Source organism: Marmota flaviventris, chromosome 2 (genome assembly GCF_047511675.1).
Source record: "Marmota flaviventris isolate mMarFla1 chromosome 2, mMarFla1.hap1, whole genome shotgun sequence".
Taxonomy (NCBI): domain Eukaryota; kingdom Metazoa; phylum Chordata; class Mammalia; order Rodentia; family Sciuridae; genus Marmota; species Marmota flaviventris.
Genome location: NC_092499.1, coordinates 101,418,436 through 101,441,522, shown reverse-complemented (window position 1 = coordinate 101,441,522; position 23,087 = coordinate 101,418,436). Strand labels below are relative to the sequence as shown.

At 33.7% G+C, this 23,087-nt stretch overlaps 1 protein-coding gene across 2 annotated transcripts in view; it reads right to left on the bottom strand.

The window, feature by feature from the left end:
* Positions 1 to 23,087, bottom strand: part of Unc13c (unc-13 homolog C) — a 562,417-nt gene that overhangs the window by 406,348 nt on the left and 132,982 nt on the right. The window lies entirely within an intron of this gene.

Genomic DNA, 23,087 nt, shown 5'->3' with positions numbered 1-23,087 from the left:
ATGTACAAAGGAGGAATTTAGGTAATATTAAGTTCGACTTACCCTTTACCTGAAAAATTTCAAGGTATTTGTTATGGTTGGATATGAGGTGTTCCCCAAAGCTCCTGTGCTAATGCAGGAGTATCAGAGATAGAAGGATTACATTATGAGAGCTATCATTTAATCAGTCCATCCTAGTTTGAACTGTCTAAGTGGATGGTAACTGTAGACAGGTGAGGTGTGGCTGGAGAAGGGTGGGTCACTGAGAGCCTGTCCTGGAATGACACATGTGCCCTGTAGCCCTTTCTCCTGTCTCTTCTTCCTGGTGGCCCTGAAGTGAGCAGTTCCCCTCTGCTCCTGCGCTTCCACCATAATGTTCTGCCTCACATGAGGCCCAAAGAGACAGAGTCTGTTGATCATATTCTCTGAAACTGTGAGCCCTCTATGAAGAACCTGTAAGTTGTTCTTAGGTGTTTTGGTTACAGTGATGAAAACCTGACTAATAAAGTATTAATGCTATTTTTCTTGATCCCTCTGCTGTCTCTGTTGTACATAAGGAGGCTTCTCCTGTCTTCCTGCCACTACACCACCTCTCTTTTCAAAAGGACAGAGTTGGCATAATACTATTTACTGAATGAGTAAAGGATCGTCATACCCATGATGTTCTTCAGTCATTGTTGTACCTTGGTTCCCTAGTGTTTATTTAAATCATTAAATTTTCAAGTTACTATTTTTCCTACCTATATTTTGTCTGCCAGCCAGGCTTCTACTTAGAGCTGTAGAGCATAAACCTGCTTCCTACTATAACCACACACTTTTTCACTCTTGTAGTAGAGTTGTTTATGGAGTGGTTATCAACTAGAGAATAATGAGGATTGTAAATTTACATTTCTTTTCTGTACAATATCAGAGATTATGGTAAAGAACCAAAAAAAAAATTGCAAATGCATGCACACAAGACTCCTTTTTCCAAAAAACTAACTGAACTCAATATTCTACTCCTAGAAGTTCAATAGGGAAATGTATTTTTTTATTAGAGATGCCAAATTATATGAATAGGGACTTTAAATTATAGATTCTGTCATCTTTTCCTGCTTGTGTTTCACTGAGGATTTTTGTTTTCTGGTTTATTTTTTCTCACTAATCATGTTTAATATTGCTTTCAAAATTACATATTATTAAAAAGCCTTTATATCTAATCTTAAGTGCATAACTCCAATAGGCATTCAACACTGTTTATGACAACAAGCCACCTGTATGGCTGACTTGGTGCTAAAAAGGTAGTGTCATTTTTTTCAACATGTGGGAACACATCAATGCCCTATGTTCCTATGCAATATTTGGTTAATTTCTCTTCCACACCATCTCCCTCTAAATGCAGTTCATGGTAATTTACCTAGACTCATTTTTAAATATTACAAACTAGCTTTGAAGTTATTTCAATTCAAGGGAGAGTTTTGAACCATTTGTTTTCAACTATAGAATCAACCAATGTTTTCAAAATCTTCCATGGAAGTTGATACAGAAAACTACTTTTTAAACTATTTTTTAAAATTTATATATGACAGCAGAATGCATTACAATTCATATTACACATATACAGCACAATTTTTCATATCTCTGGTTGTATACAAAGTATATTCACACTAATTCATGTCTTCATACATGTACTTTGGATAGTAATGATCATCACATTCCACCATTATTAATTACCCCATGCTCCCTCCTTTTGATGCCCTTCAGTAGATGAATGGAAACAAAATTTGCATTTATACACAATGGACTATTACTTAGCAATAAAAGAGAATAAAATCATGGTGTTTGCAGGTAAATGGATAAACTTGGAGGAGATAATGCTAAGTGAAGTTAGTCAAACCCCCAAAATCAAATGCTGAATGTTTTCTCTGATATAAGGAGGCTACTTCATAGTGGGGTATGGAGGGGGAGCATGGGAGGAATAGAAAGCTACTTTGAAAGGCTTATTCTTCATTACAAAAGTTGATTCAAGAGTGCCAATCTTAAAACTTCTTTTAACACTTTTAACTCTAAAAGCATTTCATGATTGAAATATGGATCAATGTTTTTTTTCCACGGAAGGTATGAAAGAACTTTGAAGTATGAAAAAAACATGCTACAAATGGAAGATGTTATTATCACTACATACAATAATTTGCCCCATCATGTGAGAAGAGTTTTAGGAGCATGTAGAAGGAAAATCAGGAAATTAGATTGATACAGCAGGATTTGGCTAAATATCTTGAAGGGCCTTCAGAATGTGACTCGCTATATCTGTCACTGCTCTAGTGTAAATCTGCATTCCTTCCAGGCCAGATTATTGCTAGTCTCCTAACAGGTTTATACAGAGCAACCAGAGTGATCTCTATGCCAAATTCCCCAAATACTCCTCCTTGCTTTCTACTTACTTAGAATGAAGTCCACACCCTGCATAAAGTCCTGCCTGGCCCTCGGTGATCTTACCTATGTCTCTCTACAAACTCAATTTCAGCTACTCTTCCCCTGGGTCACTGATTTGGACTATACCAGCCTTCTTTTTGTTTTCCTACCTGGATATACTTATTCCCAAGTCTGTCTTCTTTGCTAGGGCCTTATTGGCTCCAGATCTCATTGTCCAGATATTTATTCCAACATCGTCTTGAAAAGCGTTCCAAAAAGCTATCCTGGCTCTCTGCTATTGTCTAATTTCCTCCATGGCATTTAGCTCTATCTGATAAATTTCTTGTTTGTTTTTTTCTCTCAATGTATTAGAATTTAAGTTCCTTGAGAATGAGATCTTATTTATCTTATTTGACAGCTTTACCAGGGACTAAAAAGTTCCTGAAACATTGTAGGAGGTTAATAACTATTTGTTGAATGTAATTTTAAAAAATATCCTCTAATAATCATAGAGAAATAACCTACGCTTCTTGAGGAAGGGATGATACATTGTTCATATACACTGAGCAGTGAGTAAAAATGTGTTTAGACTAGAAAGAGATTAACACTAAGAGGCTAACAGAAATTCTGGTTTGCATTATTAAAGTGAATTTAAATGAAAAGTGTTCACTCAGAGAATCTATATTGTCATGGAGCAATTTGAAAGTAAGGTCTTAACCTCTAGGAAACTGGTTTAAAAAGTTTGTACCTGAGAGAGAAAGGGTAAGACTATAAAAAGTTATTTTCTGTGCATGAAAGTAAAGAAGAGAAATGACTATTTTAAAATAGCTACTTTTGTGGGAAAACTAATTATTAATTCATTAAAAATAAAGCAGATTTAAGTGGGAATGTGGAATCAAATTCACCATATCATCTTGAAAACATTCGTACATTCACCCATCAGTGCTACCCAAACAACAGGGAAACTTTTACAGGCAAATTTTCCCTGAGGAACTTTCATTAAGGTAAGGCCAAGTCCCTTAACCTCGTACTGCCTCAAATCCTGATCACTAACTGGAGCTAATGGGAGCAGATTGCCTGTTTTTACATACTTTGAATAGGGTTTAACTGAGTGGCAGAGTAGACTGCAGGACCAGCAAATGCAGGTGAGGGGTTTTGGTGAATGGAACAAGAGGGAACATTGACAAGCAGGTGCCTCAATCTAGAGGCTTTGAGGCCAGAAGTGGATGGGGAATGTGGAGAATGAATAAGAAGGCTATGGGAGAGACAGGGTTTAGGGGCAAAAATGAAAAAGGCTAAGGTTTTGAAAACAAGGAGCCAATTCAATGCAGAGAGGCTGTGGATGTGCACTGGATACATAGAGGAAACACAGGTTTTGTATCCTCAGCTTCCTAGAGAAGTGAATCACGACTTTGGGAGCATGCCACGTGGTCATCAGGAGCTAGGGGTAGCTGAGCCTAAATTTCTGATTTATAAGGAGATATGTGAAGACCTTGAACTTTGAACAGTGTCCTAAAGGCACAAAGCTTTTGCTTCTTTTTCATTTACATATTTAGCACCATCTCACTTAGACTTTGTAGAGTAGAACTAAAAGCCATAGGGGAACTTGTTTTAGCAAAAAAACACAAGGTATCTGTAATCTAGTCCACAGGAGAAAGGACTGCCAAATACAGATGATAAAAAGGCACAGCAAGAAGCTGTCTCACATCTACAAATCTCAGATGAAGCTAATAGAACAGTTTCCTAGATCAAACATTCCACTTGGAGTAATAAAACCAGTAACTCTTGGGAATGATGAAATACATGCTGTGGACACAATATGATGATAGAATGAATCAAGGAAGAACTCACACATAGGGGAATTACCCAAACATAATAATTTGAGGAATACTATGTTAGATTTGGGGTGAAGAAAAAAGACTGCATTTTGAGGACACTGGCAGCTTTCAACCTAAGTTCTCTGGGGAGAGGTAAAGGGAAAAGAATTAATGCACACACAGTCCTGTATCATCAGATACCACTAGTGGATCGTGATGAATCCATTCTTGCCAGGGACAGTCCTTGACTAGTAGATCATACAAGAATAACTTGTCTCTTTAAAAACAAGACCAAATAGTAATGACAATGATAAAAGACTAATAAAACATAGGCACAAAGACACTGTAAAAATAAAGGAGAAAAGGAACAAGAAAAACAAGTAACAAGAAAGAATTTTAACAAAATATAAAGTTTCCCTTGAAGAAGTGAAAATTGTTACAGGTACATTATCTTACATTCAAAAAATAATTTAAGAAATATAATAAAGCATTCCCCCTTATAAAACAAGACCTCAGGTGAAACATACATGAGCTTAGAGAATATGTAATGTGTTAACTTCTAGAGATAAATCATTGGCAGACAGAAGGAAAGAAAAGAGGAAGTTAAGAAGAGGGCAAAACCCCTCATAGAAATGAACTAGAACAAAAATAACAAAAAAGATACTGCCGAAAATAAAGAGAGAAGTAGGACTGGTTTGAGGAGAGTGAGCAAAGAGGAAATAAGTTTAGAAGATTAAAGAATTACAAATAAAAGTATGTAACAAAGAGCAATGAATAGAGACCCTATCTATGCATATTCAATTCTCAAAGGTAAAGGAATAATCATAATAAACATAAATTTAATTTTCCTGGAGCAAATGAAATTTAAACATGTTGAAAATGCACTATACTTCAAAATTAAAAAGACAAGGAGAGATTAATATCAAGATAAAGCTTACTAAAACTATTTAAACTTAATGTATGCTTTGAGTATAATGGTGCAGGTATCAATGTACACCTATTTGAAGAAAGGAGACTATTAGCTTCAGGTTCCTTCACTTTAACACTGGGAATATGTGATTGCTTCTAAGTTCTTTGAGAAATGAAAATACGACCTCAAAATTGTATACCCAGATTTTGAGTACTGTTAGTTGGCTTATCTAATTTCATATTCCTTTTGCATTTATCCCAATAGTATAAATGTGGTAAAGGTGAACTATAGTTCCCAGACTCATCCGGCAGATATGGTTCTAATATCAAATGAAGATTCACTAGTTAGGCATTGTCATGTAAAATTTGGCAGGCAGAGGAGCTGCTTTTTTAGCAAGCACCATCACATGCGTTCTGAAACAGCATTGCAAGAGTTTTGTACCATTCAAAGAAACATTTCTGAAGACTCCACAAAGTAATTACAGTGGCTTTTGTTATCTTGTTTTGAACTCTGATTACATTTTTGTTCAAGTATAAAAATAATAATTTTTTTTTTAAGTTGGGGATACAGTTACATGAGTCCTTCATGAAAATTGCAGTAGAGGATGAAATCTCAACTAATTAAAAGGTCAATGTAAAGCTTATCTAAAAAAAGAAAAGACTAGAAGAGAATCATTTTGATGTTAGGCAAAGAACAAAACAGTATTAATGAGTGTTAACACTAAGATTGAAGAAAGAATGAATGACCACTGAAAAGTAATGTAGCTGACAAAAGTTGGGAGGGGAAGGGAAATAGAAAGTGAGAAGTGGTTTAAGTATGCTGACTTTCTTATTATTTTTATAGTCAGGATGAAATCTACTATTTAAAGCTAAGTAAAAGCACAGAAGAATATTTGAAAAGTAACATAATATAAAACATTTGGGTGGTGGAGAAGAGAAATTGTGGGACCAAAGTGATACAGGATACACTAATTTTATCAGTGCTTATCATGGGAAAATACAGGTAAGATCTCAGAAACTGAGAATAAGTATTTTGTATATTTTTAAAATTAACTTTCCAAATTGCTAAAATAAATTACACAGAGACAGCAACAGGGAAAATAGACCATAAAAGTGGAAACATAAAATGAATAAAAATTATAGAATAAAGCCTGTTATTTTAACACTAACATGTATAAGTGGTTTAAACAATGTATCATCAAGTTAAAAAGAAAATTGCTAGAACAGGCTCAGTATGCAAACACGGGTAATCCCAGCTATTTGGGAGGCTGAGGCAGGAGTATCTCAAGTTAAAGGCCATCCTCAGAAATTTAGTGACACCTTATCTCAAAAATTTAAAAAAATTAAGATATAAAGGACTGGGATTGTGGCTTAGTGGTAGTTTGCCTAGCAAGGCCAGTACTGGTAAAAGAGAGAGAGAGACAGAGAGAGAGAGAGAGAGAGAGAGAGAGAGAGAGAGAGAGAGAGAAAGAGAGAGAGAGAGGGAGAGAGAGAGAGAGAACACAATGAAGGAAAGAAAGAGAAAAGCAAATCACAATTATGAACTATACACAAAAATATATACCTAAAACAATTACTAAATGGAATACATAAAAATAATAGCTTTTGCAGCAAAATTAATAACAAAACATGAAGGAAACAACTTAAATGTCCCTCATGGATATATATTATGATATAAAATGAAATATTATATAGCTTCTAGAAAGGTTAGCTCTCTATTAATACTGAAGAAGCTCTATGTCACATAAAGTTAAATTTTTGAAAAAGAATTCAGAATTGTTTATATGAAATTCTATCATTTGTTATTTTACATACATTCTAGCAAACTTAAAAATATCTACCATGATAGACTATCACTAGCAAGATAGGTTAGTAAATGGGAATGACTTTATGGAAATGGAATGGGTGGTGGAAACAGAGGTGAGAGGGAGATATTTTTATTTTACTCCTCCCTCAGAATACATGGGGGATTGGTTCAGGATCTACCCCACCCCCAATGTGAATACATAAATCCATAGATGCTAAAATTGCTTCTGTAAAATCTCATAGTATTTGTAAATAACCAATGCACTTCCTCCTGTATATGTTAAATCCTCTAGGTTACTTATAATACCTGATGTAAATAGTGTAAACAGAATTTAAATATATGTTAGACTCTTTTGTTTAGGGAGTGATGACAAGGAAAAAAAAAAAAGTCTAAACAAGTTCAATGCAGATGCAGTTTTTCCAGGATATTTCCAATCCATGATTGAATCTGCAAATTCAGAACCCAACTATACTATATGCTCTTTTTACCTTTTTATTTTTTGTTGTAAATATGAATTACCTGTTTAATTAAATAATTTTTTTCTTCTTAAGCAGTAGTTATAAAGTTGGTAAAGTTCTGGGATTTGAGCCTTCTGTGTGCCAATTATTGGTTGTGCAAATTTGAGTCAGTTTCCTTTTTACATGAATGGGGGCACAAATACTAACCAATGCATAGGGTTAAGTCACATGAAGGGGCCAAGATGCTAGACTGACCTTAATCATTACCCATAAAACTCTCCTAAATGTAAAGCATCAATCACTTCATTAGACAATTTTGTAGAATCCGTTCAGTCCCTGAAGCCTTCTTACAAATGCGAAAACATTAGCTAAAATAGCACTATCTATCAGAACTATTATTACAAAATGTTTTCCTATTTTTCCAAATTATTTAAATTGATTCCTTCCTTTTCAGTAGCATTCTTTCCAAAATAGGATTTTAACTAAAATGGGGATTAAGAGGCATCAAAGAATAAAGCTGCCAAATAAAACAGCTGTTGGTGGCATTTTTCCCCTTTGTAAAAACTTGATCTGAATCTGTCCTGTGAAGATTGCCACAACTAACATTGACTCATGACTAGTAAATCTCACACCCAGGTGGGAGGGGTCTCTTTCCTCATGAATTAAAATATAATCCATGTTGATCAAGTGATCTTAATTATATTGTTTACATTTATGCAACATATCTAGAAAATGGTTTCAATTGTCTCTTTCATTTTGTCTCTGCAGACACAGCTCCACAGCCCAATATACTCTTAAAAGTTTCCTAATAACTTCTCCTGAACTATTTACTACTTATGGAGCTCATTTTCCTAATAGTTATTAAAGATTCAGTAGGCGACTGGTGCTGTGAAGGTGCTGCTTCTCTTGAAAGTGCTATTAAAATAAATTGAATTTTTAAAAATGGTAACATCAAGGGGTTCACTTTATAAGAAATTCTAAATAGAATATAAACAGGCAAACTGAACACCCACATCCTCCAACTCGTCTCTCCCTTGTGTGCATAGGGAGTGTTTATTTTCTGGTTGAGAAGATAGAATTTCCTGAGATACTTTTATACATCCCACACTGATCCGGACGCTGATTTTAGAGACAAAGAAAACAAGCTTCCCAGATCTGCTCATATGAGGACAGATGATCTATACTTACAATAGCCAATGGCATAGCCTTGCTATTTTATTGTTATTATTATTATTATGTGGATCTAAACTTACTAGTAACAGTTGACTTTTTTTTGAACACCGTTTAGCCAAAACAATAAGAAGAGTAATGGCTTTAATTTTTAATGCAATTTTACCAAAAGAGTATTATGTTGCTGGGGAATTGGGAAGCTGTAACAATGAACTTCCAGTTCTTCCTGAGAAAAGTTCCTATTTGGAGAAGGCAAAATCTGAGTATTGGTGATTTTCCCCTATTTGTAACCATTAATTTTAAATGTTTAATAAATGCAATTACCCAAAGAGAGTTTCTAAATAAATAGAATAGTGATACCTACCTATCTATCTATGAAAGCCAAGCAGGATCATGCATAGAAAGCCTTTAGCAGCATCTGACACAAGAAGTTACTTTACAAATGAGAGCTAACACTGTGCACATAAAATTCTCAAGGCAAAGCAGTAGTATAATTACCAAGAGCGTAGGCTCTGGGTCAGACAATCTTGTTTTGAATCCCATTCAAGGTTTCTCTTAAGTAGATTAAATAAGGTCACGTTTGCAAATTGTTTAGCAGAGTCCCACCCATCTCATGAATCTGAAGTAAATGTAGTCTTCTATGTTCAGTTATCATTACCATAAGATATTTTTATGCAATTCTACTAAAATTGCATAATTCTGACAATAAAAATATAATTTAAGATAATTATCTGGTACCATCATATTGAGTTCCACATGTAGTTTACTTTTCTACACTTTAATGAAATCACAACTGGAAAATCATTTAATAAATTTTTAGTTTGTTTAAGACAAGGTCAGTCTGGGCTGCCTTAGGCTATTTAAATGAACTGTAAATATGAAGACTTTCAACTTAGTTTAAATGATATAAGAAGATGAAATAATTGAGTTCTAAGCATCAAGCTAATTCTGCTAGATCACTGAAAGTCAGCAGACAAAAACCAAAAACAAACAAACAAACAAAGCCCACACTCCAATTTCAGATCAGCTAGTGGAGAGAGAAGATTGACTCATTACACTGAGTACAGCCAACTAAGAGCTCTGAAGAAGATACACATGGAGCCCAGAGGACTTCTTATAAAAGAAGCTCATTGTTCCAATGGTCAGGAAAGCACTTCCTGGGGTTGTTCTGACTGAGATTTAATGGATGAACAGAAATCAACTTGTAGAGAAAAGTAGGACTACTGAGAGCAGAGGAGCAATCAGAGACAGAAGGCTGGTGGTAGAGAAAACTAAACACAGTTTAGAAACTGAAAATCCAGGGGACTGGAATGCAAACCGCAGGACTAAGGAGTTATGGAGCAGTGTCAAGACATTTATGGATTGTATTGACCTTTATTTTAAGAGCAATAGAAAGTCATTAAAGTCTTTTAAATACTAGGATGATTTGCTCACAATTGCATTTTTGAAATAGCCCATTTCTGGCCATGGTATATAGAACATCTTGGTGTGGACAAGGAACGGATGCAGGACTGCCATTTTGGAGGCTCAATAAAAGTTCAAGGCAGGGTAGGGAAGCAGTGGTGGAGAAAAGCAGGGGCCTAGGAGGCATTTAAAAAGAATTTTAAATTTATTTATTCTTTTTAGTTATACATGACAGTAGAAAGTATTTTGATGTCATATATACATGTAGTATAACTACCCATTTTTGTGGTTGTGCATGGTGTGGAGTTCCACTGGTCATGCAATCATATATGAACATAGGAAAGTTATGTCCGATTCATTCTACCGTGTTTCCCATTTCCATCCCTCCTCTCTTACCCCAACTCCCATGTCCAACCTGGAGAACCTCTACTCCCCCCAACCCCTTACCTTTTGTGAGTCAGCATCTGCAAATCAGAGAAAACATTTGGCCTTCGGTTTACTTTGAAAAAATCACTCTTAGAAACAACTCATACAAACTTTTATTTGTAAAAATGATACCAACTGTGTGGTGTGTGTGTGTATCAAACCTAACAGTTTGGTGACTAAGGGCAATGTGCAACAAATAATGTGTAAGCCAAAAGCACATTCTTATTTCTCAGTGACATTAATGAAATTTTGCCTCAAAACTTAAAGGTATTAAGCTGCACTTGTGTGGAGAGGGCATTGATCCGAACTTACTACAATCCATCATTTAATTTTTTTTTCCCCAGAGTGAGGTTGAATTTATTTTCAGTTATAATATAAAATGATAATGTGCCTTATTTGTCTTGAGAAACATGATATTGTGTGACAATAAATTAAGAGATTTTTTTTTTGTTTACAATCCCAAAATATACTATATAACATATTGGGGAGGACATATTTTAAAGACGTAGGTTCTCAAGTGCTAAATGTATGTCAGAATTTCTCTTCTCCATATACTCAGTGAAAGAAATTTAAACTAAAGCGTAAATAAGTAACAAGTCAAATAAATACCAGAAATGTAAACATAAGAAAGCATTTGAATTTACTTTCTTTTTAACTTTCTATTAGCACCAGTTAATAAGAAACACTCAGGAAAAAAAAATAATCCTGAAAAACAAACTGAACCAGACAAGACTTCATGTGATAGAAAGGTACAGTCTGCATTATACAGATTATAACTCTTAAAAATTGAATCATCCATTTTCAGATAATTTTATATGTTTTACAAGTTAGGCATCTACTCCCAATTTTTCAGTTACATTTATTTTTATATAACATGAAAATATGAACATTTTTCCTATTAATGGAGTAATACATAATGTTTTAAAAGGTATATGTATTTTTGTAATGTTTAAATTATGTTAGATGTAATCACCCCAACTTCTGTTATGTCTTTCTAGTAAAAACTTTTAATAAAAATTTTTCTTCTAGCTTTCTAAAATGTACAATATGTTATTGTTATGTATGGTCACCATACTGTGCTATGGCACCCAAGAATTTTGTTTTTCTATCTAACTGCAGAATCCATTGATGAGTCTTTTCCCATCACTCCCCTCATCCACTGTGGTGACACCATTTTACTCTCAACTTCTTGAGATCAACTTTTTCATATTCCATATGAGTGTGATCATGTGGTACTTGTCTTTTTGTGTCTAGCTTATTTCATTAAATATGATGATCTTCAGTGCCATCCATCTGGCACAAGTAACAGAATTTCATTCTTTTTATGGCTGCATAGTATTCCACTATGTATAAGTACCGTGTTCTCTTTTTCTACTCACCAGTTAAGGTGGACAATTAAGTTGTTTCTATTGCTTGGCAATTGTGAATAGTGCTGGAACAAACATTGGAGTGTAGATGTCTTGGCAGACTGATTTCATTTCCTTTGGAAATACACCCAGGAGTGGGATTTCTGGATTCTATGGATAGTTCTGTTTGTAGTTTTTAAAGAAATCTCCATACTATTTTCCACAATGGCTATTGTTATGATTTAGATGTGAGGCGTTTCCCAGAAGCTCATGTTTGAGACAATACAAGATGGTCTAGAGATAAAATGTTTGGGTTATGAGACCCTTAACCTAATCAGTGCATTAATCCCTGATAGGGATTAACTAACTAAATGATAACTTTAGGCAGGTAGGGTGTGGGTCCCTCAGGGTGTGCCTTTGGGGTATATATTTTGTCATCCTTGAGAAGAGCGCTCTCTCTCTCTCTCTCTGCTTCCTGATGCCATGTCTCCAGCTGATTTCCTCTGCTTCACTGTTCTGCCATGATGTTCTGCCTCACCTGAAGCCTGGCAGGATGGAGCCAGCTGCATATGGACTAAGACCTTTAAAACTGTGAGCCCTCAAATAAACTTTTCTCCTCTATAATTGTTCTTGTCAAGTCTTTTAGTCACAGCTATAAAAAAGTTGACTAAAACAGAAACACTGCTTTACATTCTCATCAATAATTTAATTGTATGTAAACTTGAATTTCTCACTGTAGCTAACTTATGCATTCTTCCTAAAATTAATATTCTTTTATTTTTCCAGAGTTTTAGAAAGATTGTTTCTATTGGTCTACCTTTAAGTACAATTGTAATATCGTCTCGTCTCTGTGTCTGTTCTCTTGTTTATCTCATAAGATGAGGTTTTACATTTTTATATTTTTCAACTTGAGAATGTCAATTTGCTTCATGTGTTTCAATTCTCTGGTGAAATTCTTTACATATCCAAATATTAAGTGAACCTGTACTTCTGTTCTCTAATATATGAATAATAGTTTTCATTTAAAGTCTCCACCGTCTAACTTCAGTATTGAGCTATCTGTTGGTCTGCTTATTTGATTTGTTTCTTTTGTTTATTAACCACAGTTTTCTGCCTATTCACAAGCCTAAGGAATTATTATTATTATTATTATTATTATTATTATTATTATTATTATTATTATTTGTGTATCATGTACTAAGGAAACATAAAGTCTTTGGTTGATCATTTTTCTGGCTAGGTTAGTCCTTTTTTCTGTAAGTAAGGCAGGACTCAGGTGTGGGCAATGTTAATTATTTCTATTTGGTCGTGGATTGCAATGGTCATTAGCTGGGTTTGTGTTTTAGTGGAAAAAATTTTTTTTTCCTGTTTGTTTCTTGTTTCTTTCTTGTTCTTCAGACATGTCCAGGCTTTTGCCTGAGAGAGTAACAGGTTTCTTCCTCCTTGTCCCTAAATAACTACAGAAGTTCCACCAGCCTTCCTAGGTTTTGTGCTTTGCATTTTGGCCTCCCATTCATGACTCTTACAAATCTGGTAAATGTCTTCAACAGAGACAAGCTGAGTGTTTGAAGGAAATCTGTTCCTCAAATGGGATTGCATATTCTTAATTCTGTGAAAGCAGAGAATGATGATTTCCCTATTAAGCCAAATGGACTTCAGCATGGCCCCCAAACAGTAGGATTTTGGGCTCTTACAGTTTCTACTATATTGTGAAAACCCTGCACAGAAATTTTGTTAATTTCATTTCTCCTCTGTGGGAGCAAAGCCTGACCCTTAATTCATATTAATAACTGGTAATTACTCCCAGGCAGAAAAACAATAGATGTTCAACTTTGCAACTTCAAAAGTCTTGTCCCTCTTGGAATTTCTGTTCATTAAATTCTTCTATTTCTTCAACTATCTTTTTTTCAGGGACTGCTTATTAAACACAGGTTATTTAAGATCACAAAAGTTATTCTTCTGTATATTTTCTGATATATTTTATTTTGGAATTGGAATAACTTATGAATAGCTTAAAAAGTCATTAAAAGTTCCTGGGAGGCTTATGAAGGCTATCCTGATTTAGATAAAGACTGTGTGGAGAGAAGAGATGGGGAGAAAGCTGAAACTACCTCCTTAAATTCTACTTCAAACAAAATAGTTTTGCTTTAAATGGCTTTACATATTCAATTTATAGCCAGTGGGCCACTCAATATAGGATTCAACAGCTTGAAAACCATGCTTGGTGTTCAAACATTTGGATTTCTGGAGTTGAAACAGGTGCTTTTTTTTTTTTTTTTTTTTTTTTTGGCTCAAAGGAAAAATATCATGGTGAAAGGTAAAGGATGAGATTGAGGAAACTTTAATACTGCTATTTTTAAAAAAATAAAAACAGCAGGCAAAAAGAAACTTTACACAGGAAAAAAATTCAGACTAATAAGTTATTATAGGATCACAGGCTAGAAACTACTGAGAAAATATTTTTTTTTAAAAAAAAGGGATAGAAAGAATGTTGAATACTACCAACATACAATGAAAAAAAAAAAGATTCTGTCTTTTATAATAGAAAATCACTTTCTTGGGAATGAAATAACAACTGTTATACTTTACTAACTCTAAAAAGAGGATGAATATATAATAATAAGTATAGTTACATTGTGATAACTATACATTAAATTATAATAACTGGGATAGAGAGCACACCAATTATGTTTTATTTAAAAATTTATGAAGCCTGAAATTATACATAGCATGTTTTCATTTTAAAAAAAACTCGTTTTGAAGTTAATTATCAGAAAACAAACCCATAGAAGGTTGTACACAGCAGTGAAAGTAAAAAAATAAGAGTCTGCTTATATTCTGCTTTTCCTGAGTAGGTCTATGGCCTCCTTTTTGCCTCTTGCTGAGGACAGACTGGCACATTGTTCTAAAACTATAGTGTGCAGTCATCTGTTTGGATTTGGATCCAGGACAACCACAGATGCAAAAATATTGGCACATCATTTATGCATATCTTTCCATATATTTTTATTTATCTCTGCATTACTTATAACACCTAATACTACATAATGCTATTGAAATACTTGTTACACTGTATTGTTTAGGGAAGAACAAGAAAAAAGTCTGTACATGTTTAGTACAAGTACAATATTTTTTCCCAAATGTTTCTGATTTGCAGTTGTTTGAATCCATGGATGCAGAACTTACAGACACAGAGGAATGACTGCAGTGATATTCATATTGTACTTGATGATCACATATATATTTCTATTTATGTAGTAAGTGGAACGTAGTCTTTCCCAGAAAATGGGATTTTTGAGTGTAAGTGCTTAAAAATAATCCTAAGCGATAAAGAACCTCTTTGGGTATTTTTAAAGGAGAATTAAATGGGCTTATGTATTCATTACCTGAGTCTAGACGACAGCCATCATCATCATTGTTTATTACTGTTGGTGATAGAGATAGACATGATTTATAGAACCGTACCTGCATGGGATTAATTTTCTTTATGTTACCCCTTCCAAATGTGCATAGTGGAGTAATAAAATGTGTGTGTGTACTGTTAAATATAGCTACTTTAAAAATGTTCTTTATTATGCTTTTGAAACATTTTAGGTTCTCAGACTTCTAGACTTTAATAAGAGAAAAGTGTTCATTTGGGAAGTTAGAGTTAGGCAACCCATTCACATTTGCAGCCTGGCTTTTTAAAAACCAGTATGGTAATATCAATCTCAATGATACTGGTGTTCATTTGGTGAAGAATATCAAACTCTCTTCACCTTAATTTGGTGATTCATCATTGGTAGCATTTTCATGTTCTTTTATAGCATTTAAGTTGTGTCCCATAAATGATTAGTCTTTTTTCTCCACAGAGCAGGGTGGAAATCATGACTCATTGTCAAAAAATCAACATAATTTAAGATCTAATTTAAGATCTATAAGTCCTCATATATTAAGCCCATATCATATTTGGGCATTTAAGGTTCTATCTGGTAATATTAAATTTATTCTTCAATGCCAGACTTTCATGAAAGATACTTTTATAGGCTATGATTTTTTTCACTCTCTCTGGTCTTACTGTGGATATGATTTAATAGAATTATAACTTCGTCTTGAAGAACTTTTTGATAAAAAGCTCAAGTCTTTAGATAATGTTTCAACCTTACTTTTGATATATGATATTTTTATAAACATTATAAGAGGAGAACAGGGGTTAAAGGAGTCATTAGAAACAATGACTGTAGATTGTAAAACCAAGGTAAACCACCTTACAAAACTCAAAAACATGAAAATCCAGTGCCTTCACCAGAATTGACTTTTAACTTCTAGAAGTCACAGGCCCACAATGTGCCCTAGAGATGCTAATAAAAAGTGGGAAACAACCACTATAAAAATTCAACAGAGGAACAAAAATCTACCTTGAAGAGTGTGGCAAAAGGAATAACAGACTGTATGTCCTTCCAGATTCATTTCAGGATTTTTCAATTTATGATTCCATGAGGTTAAAATGAAAGAGTATGTCTTCAAAATATAAACAACACATTTTTATAGGGATAAACATATTATAAGTTCTTTCTTTTTGTATTAAACTCAGGGGTACTTTACATCATCAGCCCTTTTTATCTTTTATTTGCAGACAAGGTTTCACTAAGTGGCTGAGGGGCTCACGAAATTGTTGAGACTGACCTGAAGCTTGCAATCCTCCTGCCTCAGCCTCCCCTGTTACTTATTGTTTGTGCAGTTGTGTACCACCATACTCAGCTATACTAAATCTTAAGGACCCCAAATTTGTCTAGGGATGGGAAAAAATAAATTCTATACTATGACAAACATACTATTTTTGTCACTAAAAATTTATTCTATATTAATGACTCTCAAACAAACTATGGTGAAGGGTGAGGGTCCCCACCCCCCTGCCGCCCGCCTTTGGCGGTAGTTGTTGTTCCTATCCTTGGTAGATCAGTATGTTGTTATACTATGAATTATTATATGACATTTGTATCACATGAAGCACACCCTTATTTAATCAGATGAATCAACTAGCTGACCATGGGTTTGAATGTCAAAGCAGTTTGAAATCACTATAAAAGTCTCTGTATATTACTCTTAGTTTCCACATATTTCCTTGGAAAGAGTTTCTTGGATTAAAATAATGTTTTGGGGATACTCTTCCTCTGACCTTTTCTTGGTTCAATAGTATCTTCGTTTCTTTATAAAAGAAATCCTATCCCAATCGGTCAAGTTCAAGGTGTAAGGTCAACTACATTCATAGTAGCTTAGGATTATTTTGGACTAGAAATCATGGCTTCTCTGGTTGTGTTTTTTCCCCTTTTTAGTCTACCTTTCCCTCTTCCTTTTACTCTATTCCCAATTTCTACTCCATGAAAGTTGATGGATTCAAGTTCTACACAACTTATCAGCTTCTATCTCTTTGAACACCATTTGTGATGGTCCACTGAAGCCAAGAAAATAATGGTATGATTCCGATATTAATACTCAGGCTTTATAGGAGAGGTGGAAAAACAGATATCTGGCCTAACAGCTGTGTTCTATTTCAGCTTGGCCCAAGAATTCTACATTATAGTAGTATCAAACACTGATCCGGGTATTAAGAAAATAATAGTTGTTTGCAATAGCAATTTGGAATTCCACATAAAGAGATGCTGACATACTAGATCTAGGAATTTTAATAACTACTGGCTATTATGCCATCAAATATTATTTAAAAATAAATAACAAAGGGAGAGCTTTGAGAGCTTAGTTGATGAACTGCCTTTGATAACAAAGGGCCTGACTGAAACACCAAGTCTTTGACTTAAGAAATCTAACAAGTACATTTCATATCAATAGTACCATGGGAGACTCAACTCAAAATTGAAGGTCTTCAAATGTAAGAACCAAAACTTTGAAAGTGCCAGAAGAAAACAGGAGAAATACTTTGAGACATAGACACAGGCAATGACTTCCTGAATAGGACTTCAATAACTCAAGAAATAATAGCAAGAACCGGCAAATGGGATTGCATCAAACTAAAAAGCTGCACAGCTAAAAAACACAGAGTGAATAGATAGCCAACAGAATAAGAAAAAAATATTTGCTAGCTACTCTTCTAACATAGAATTAATAGCCAAAATATCTAAAAAAAAAAACTCAACAATAATAACAACATCAAAAACAGTCAATAAGTGGGCAAATGAACCGAACAGTCATTTCTATAAAGAAGTACTACACAGTGGTACACATCTGTAATCACAGCTGAGGCAGGAGGATTGCAATTTTGAGACCAGCCTCAGCAGTTTAGCCAGAACTTGTCTCATAAAAAAGGTGAAATTTGGGGTGCAGGGAGAGGAGACTGGGGGTATAGCTTGCTAGTAGAGTGCCTCCAGGATAAAAATTGAGTGCCAAAAAATAAAAGAAATATGAATGATCAATAATTATATGAAAAAAAGTGTTCAACATCTTTAGTCATCAAAGAAATGCAAATTAAAATTACACTGAGATTCCATCTCAATGGAGACAGAATGGCTATCATGAAGAACACACACACACACAAAATAAATACTGCTGATGATGCGGGAGAAAAAGGAAGCCTTATACACTGTTGGTGGTAATGTAAATTAGTACAGAGGTAAAGACACTGTCATCAGCACAACGATTTACTTAGAGACACTGTTGTTTCAGAGGAAATAATTCTTTTGTAGTCAGATGGAATTATTGTATAGTCCAGGCATCATTTTACTTTGAGAACTTAGGACTAAGTGAATCATATTAATAGTGTTTGAAGAAGGAGGAATGTTCTGAATAAAAATTGATTTTTATCTACTCATTTCATAGTTTTATTTTTTGATGCTACTCTAAGATATAGCTGAGAACACAATGCTTAATTCTAATGAACCAAACCACTTGGCGAATTTTCTTGATATGAGTTAAAAGAGCAACTTTATCATTAAAAAGTCCAAGGAATATTTTCTATGAATATTTTCTTCACAAATAGTTGACCAAACAAATGAGCCAAGTCACTAGTGGCAGAAATGCTTATATTTTGCTTTGCAGTCACTTAAAAAGGAAATAACACTACTCACCCTGAAAAATAAAGAAAGAATATGTCACTACTTGTTTTGTGAGGATAGCATAGTTCCAGCATTAAACCCCAATACAGATTTTAGTTGAAAGAAAAATTATTTTCATGAACATAGACACAAAAATTTAGAGAAAATTACCAAGTTGACTTCAGTAACACATAAAAAGGAAAATATGGCATGACTGTGTGAAATTCATATTAGGGATGTGAAATTGATGACGTTTGGTAATCTGTCAATTAAATTCACCATATAAACAAATCAAAGGGAAAACCTCCATGATAAATGGTTTATAAATGGCATTTGACAAAACTCAACACACATTATGATTAAAAAACTCTTAGGAATAGAAGTGAACTTAATAAAGGACAACTGTGAAAAACCTACTGCTAGCATATTTCAAAGATAAAGCTTCCCTTTAAAATAGGAACAGGTAAGGATGTTCATTTTCATTATTTTGTGCTTAGCATTTTACTAGAGATCCTAGCCTGTCCATTTAGACAAGAAAAGTAAACCCATATGCATTGGAAATAAAGTAATGAAGTTATATATATACTCAGAAGATCCTAAGCAATTTGCAAAAAGTATTTAAAAATTGTGATTTGAGGAAGGTTACATAATATAAGATCAATATTTCAAAAATAAATTTAAACTCTATGAGAAAAGAATAAATAAAACAAGTATAATAATATTTCAAAATCATAAAATTCTTATAGATGAATTTAACAGATGAATGCAAAATGGTACACTTTAACTGAGAAACAGAAATACCAAGATAAATTGAAGAAATCCTAAATAAATGAGAGTTACTCCAAGGCCTTTGGTCAGATCGGTCATTATTTTTAAGATGGCGCCTTACCTGCAATTAATCAAAGGTGTAATGTATTCCTGATTATAATTTCAGCAGGCATTTTTTGTAGGACATACAAAATTTATATAGAAATTTGAAAAATTTAGAATATATTAAAATGATCTTGAAATATCAGAATAAAATTGGAAAAATATATTACTTATTTTCCAGGCTTATTATAAAGCCATAGAAACCATAATGATACGCTACGGGCATAAAGGAATACAAATAGATCAGTGAATAGTATAAAGCCAAAAAAATGATTCATCAATTCATGCTCAACAGAATTCCCAAGGTAATTCCACTGAGAAATGCTAATATTTCCACAAACTATCCTGGAAGTACTGTATATTCATATGAACATAAGTAAATTTAACTCTTACCTTTGTAAGATACACCAAAATTAAATATAAAAATATCTCAGTTCTCACTATAAAAGCTAAACTATATTTTCGTATGAAGGACATCATAGGAGAAAGTGTTCACAAGCTTAGGGTGGGGAATATAAAACGTAATCTGACACTTTCCAGGTGTGTTTCAGTAGAAGATTCATAATCTATGGTATATTCGGATGGGAGCATACTTCTCAGCAATGCAAAGTAACCAATTACTACTGAGATCAACAGCATTGGGCTGAGCTGAAGAAGCTGTAGTTGAGGAATATTTATTGTATTTATTGTATTATTCAAGAATAGGCAAAATTAATCTACAGTAAGTCCCAATTTGTCAGTGATTGCCTGGAGCCTAAGGTATGGGGTTGACTATAAAGGAACACACTGTTTCACGAGAATGGAATTGTATGAATTTTTATTGGGTGGGTTGTGGATTATGCAAGTATGTACACATTTCTGATAATTCATTAACTTGTACACTTAAAATGGTTTTGTATTACTGTATACAATGTGCTGTGCTCTGTCCTTGTGACTTTATTGTCCTCACACTTTGTGTAAATACTCCCTTCTTAAATCTCACTTCCACTTTGTGGATGCCATCTGTTTTTTGTTTAGACCCTGAGGGAAACGTATCAGGTATTTAAGTTTTAAGACAATTTATTCATTCGATATTTGTGGGGAAATAGGAATTCTTGAAAGGAAGTATCTTTATTATTAAAAAATAAATTAAAAGAAAGAACTCAATGAAAAGAAATCACTTGTGAAATATTCCCTGTAGATTCCTCTGTAGCAGATTATTGTGTTTGCCAAGCTCCATCTCTAATTTAATGCAGTTCAAGGTGCAGCTTGCATATTATGACCAAAAAAAAAAAAAAAAAGAAGAAGAAGAAGAAAGAAAGAAAAAACTCCTTGTAAGCCATTCAAATTAAATGGCTTTCTTTTTCTCATAAAAATAAAACATTTTTATTAAAAAAAAGATTAAAAAAAGAAAAACTGTTTTAAATTTAAAAACAGAAAATCCGACAGTATCATCAGTACAATGTATTATAATAATAATGTTTGACATTCACTGAATATGTATCATTTTTTTTCAATTTATTTATACTCCCTCTGTACTGTTTCTATACTAGATGTTTGTCTTTAACCAAATGTAGAACTTGAAATTGATAATTCCCTGTGTATCATGAGATAAATGATTTAGGTGTCCCTATTTTTCTCTTTAGTATCCTGTAGTTTTATGCCTGAGAATTCCATCAAGATAAAGACTTTCTAGCTCATTAACACGCTGTATATTTTTCACATACAAATGCTTGTCAAGTAGAAATCTATTAAGTTACTCTCAGACATGAATAGCATGATAGAGACAAGTACTTCTTTCTAAACAGATATGTGGGACAAAATCTTATCTGAAAGAAACAGGAACACATTTTGATAGCATTCAATCTTCTAAAAATGCTTATGGATTTCACACTATTTACCATGTACTATAATAGGTGTAGGAATATAATGATTTAAGAAAAATTTATTGTCCTTGCCAATATGTACTTATGACCTCTTTAAACATTATATGGTCTTCTAAAAACTTTCTTGGCTTTTTAATTTTAAGGACATAGATATCAAACACATTATCACATAAAAGATATAGACACAAACAATGAAATATTCCCTGCAGGAAAAGCACCAGCTGCTATGAGAACAAGTAGAGGAACTTAATATAAACTACAAGGTCAAGAAGGACACTTGGAAAAAGGGTTTCATAAGCAAAGACCCAAAGTGTAGACAGATGTTGGTAAGGAATGTGATAAGCATGCCAAAATTCATTCAGGCCGCAGAAAGGGCAAGTTCAAAGTCCTGATGCTACAGAGAGCAACTGTTATGTTCAAGAAAACAAAACAGGCCTGAATGGCAGGCAGTGCTGCGAAGGAAGGAAGGAAGGAAAGAAGGAAGGAAGGAAGGAAAGAAGGAAGGAAGGAAGGAAGGAAGGAAGGAAGGAAGGAAGGGAGGGAATGAGATGAGGTTGTAGAGATAACCTAGGTTTTTCAGGCCAGCTTATTTCTAGGTGCCACGAGGTGCCATTGTTTATAAAGAACTCCTGAAAACACCAATGGTCAAAAACTATTGAAATCCACAATAGAGCTTAGTAATATGGGCAGCAAACAAGAAAGGAAAAATGGAAAAAAATAGCTATTATATTCTCCAGGGAGAAAATCCCACACTTAGGAAGAATATAGGTTATACAAATATGTTAATTCCATTAGTTTGTAAATTCAAAATTGCTAAGAGAATTTAAACTAGTACTCATTAGATGCATTTGTACCAAACAAGGTTGTGAATTAGTCCATCAAACTCTTTAAACATTATATGGTCTTCTAAAAACTTTCTTGGCTTTTTAATTTTAATTTTAATCTATATTGAAAAATTTTTCATTAATGCTTACCCTCTTTGATGGTGTCCATCAGATTCTATTTCTTTAATGGGTTAACTACAATAGTTCACTTGGTTTTTGTTTGATATTCCATCGATTTGGTAGGTACTTTAGCTTATTCCGGCTGTTTCAAAGTTTGCATTAGTCACTTTTATCAATTCTTGGTTATCATCATGGATTTCATAGCATAGAATTTGCTATGTTTCAAGATTCATCATGTTCTTCCAAATCTTTACCTCATCAAAAATTATTCCATATGCATTTATAATCATTATATCTTTAAAAAGATTTCTATGATTTTTTCCATTTAATTTTTAACTTAATCCTAGAACTTTGCTTTCTAGTGTTCTTAATTTTTTGAATCTCTCACTATTATTGAATTTAAAAAGCCTGTTGGGGTTATAATATTCATGAACTACCTCAAATATAATCAAACATAAGAACAAATCCACCCCTAAACTGTCTAAGGAGATAATGACTGTGGACAAAAATCTCCCTCCATCTGAGCTAATGAGCAGAGAGGCCCACTTTTGGAGCAATAAAGCCTACAATTTGAAATTTTATGCTATGGGCATAAAGGAATACAAATAGATCACTGAATAGTATAATGTCTATATTAGGAAGAAACAATTATGATAAAAATGAGCATAAC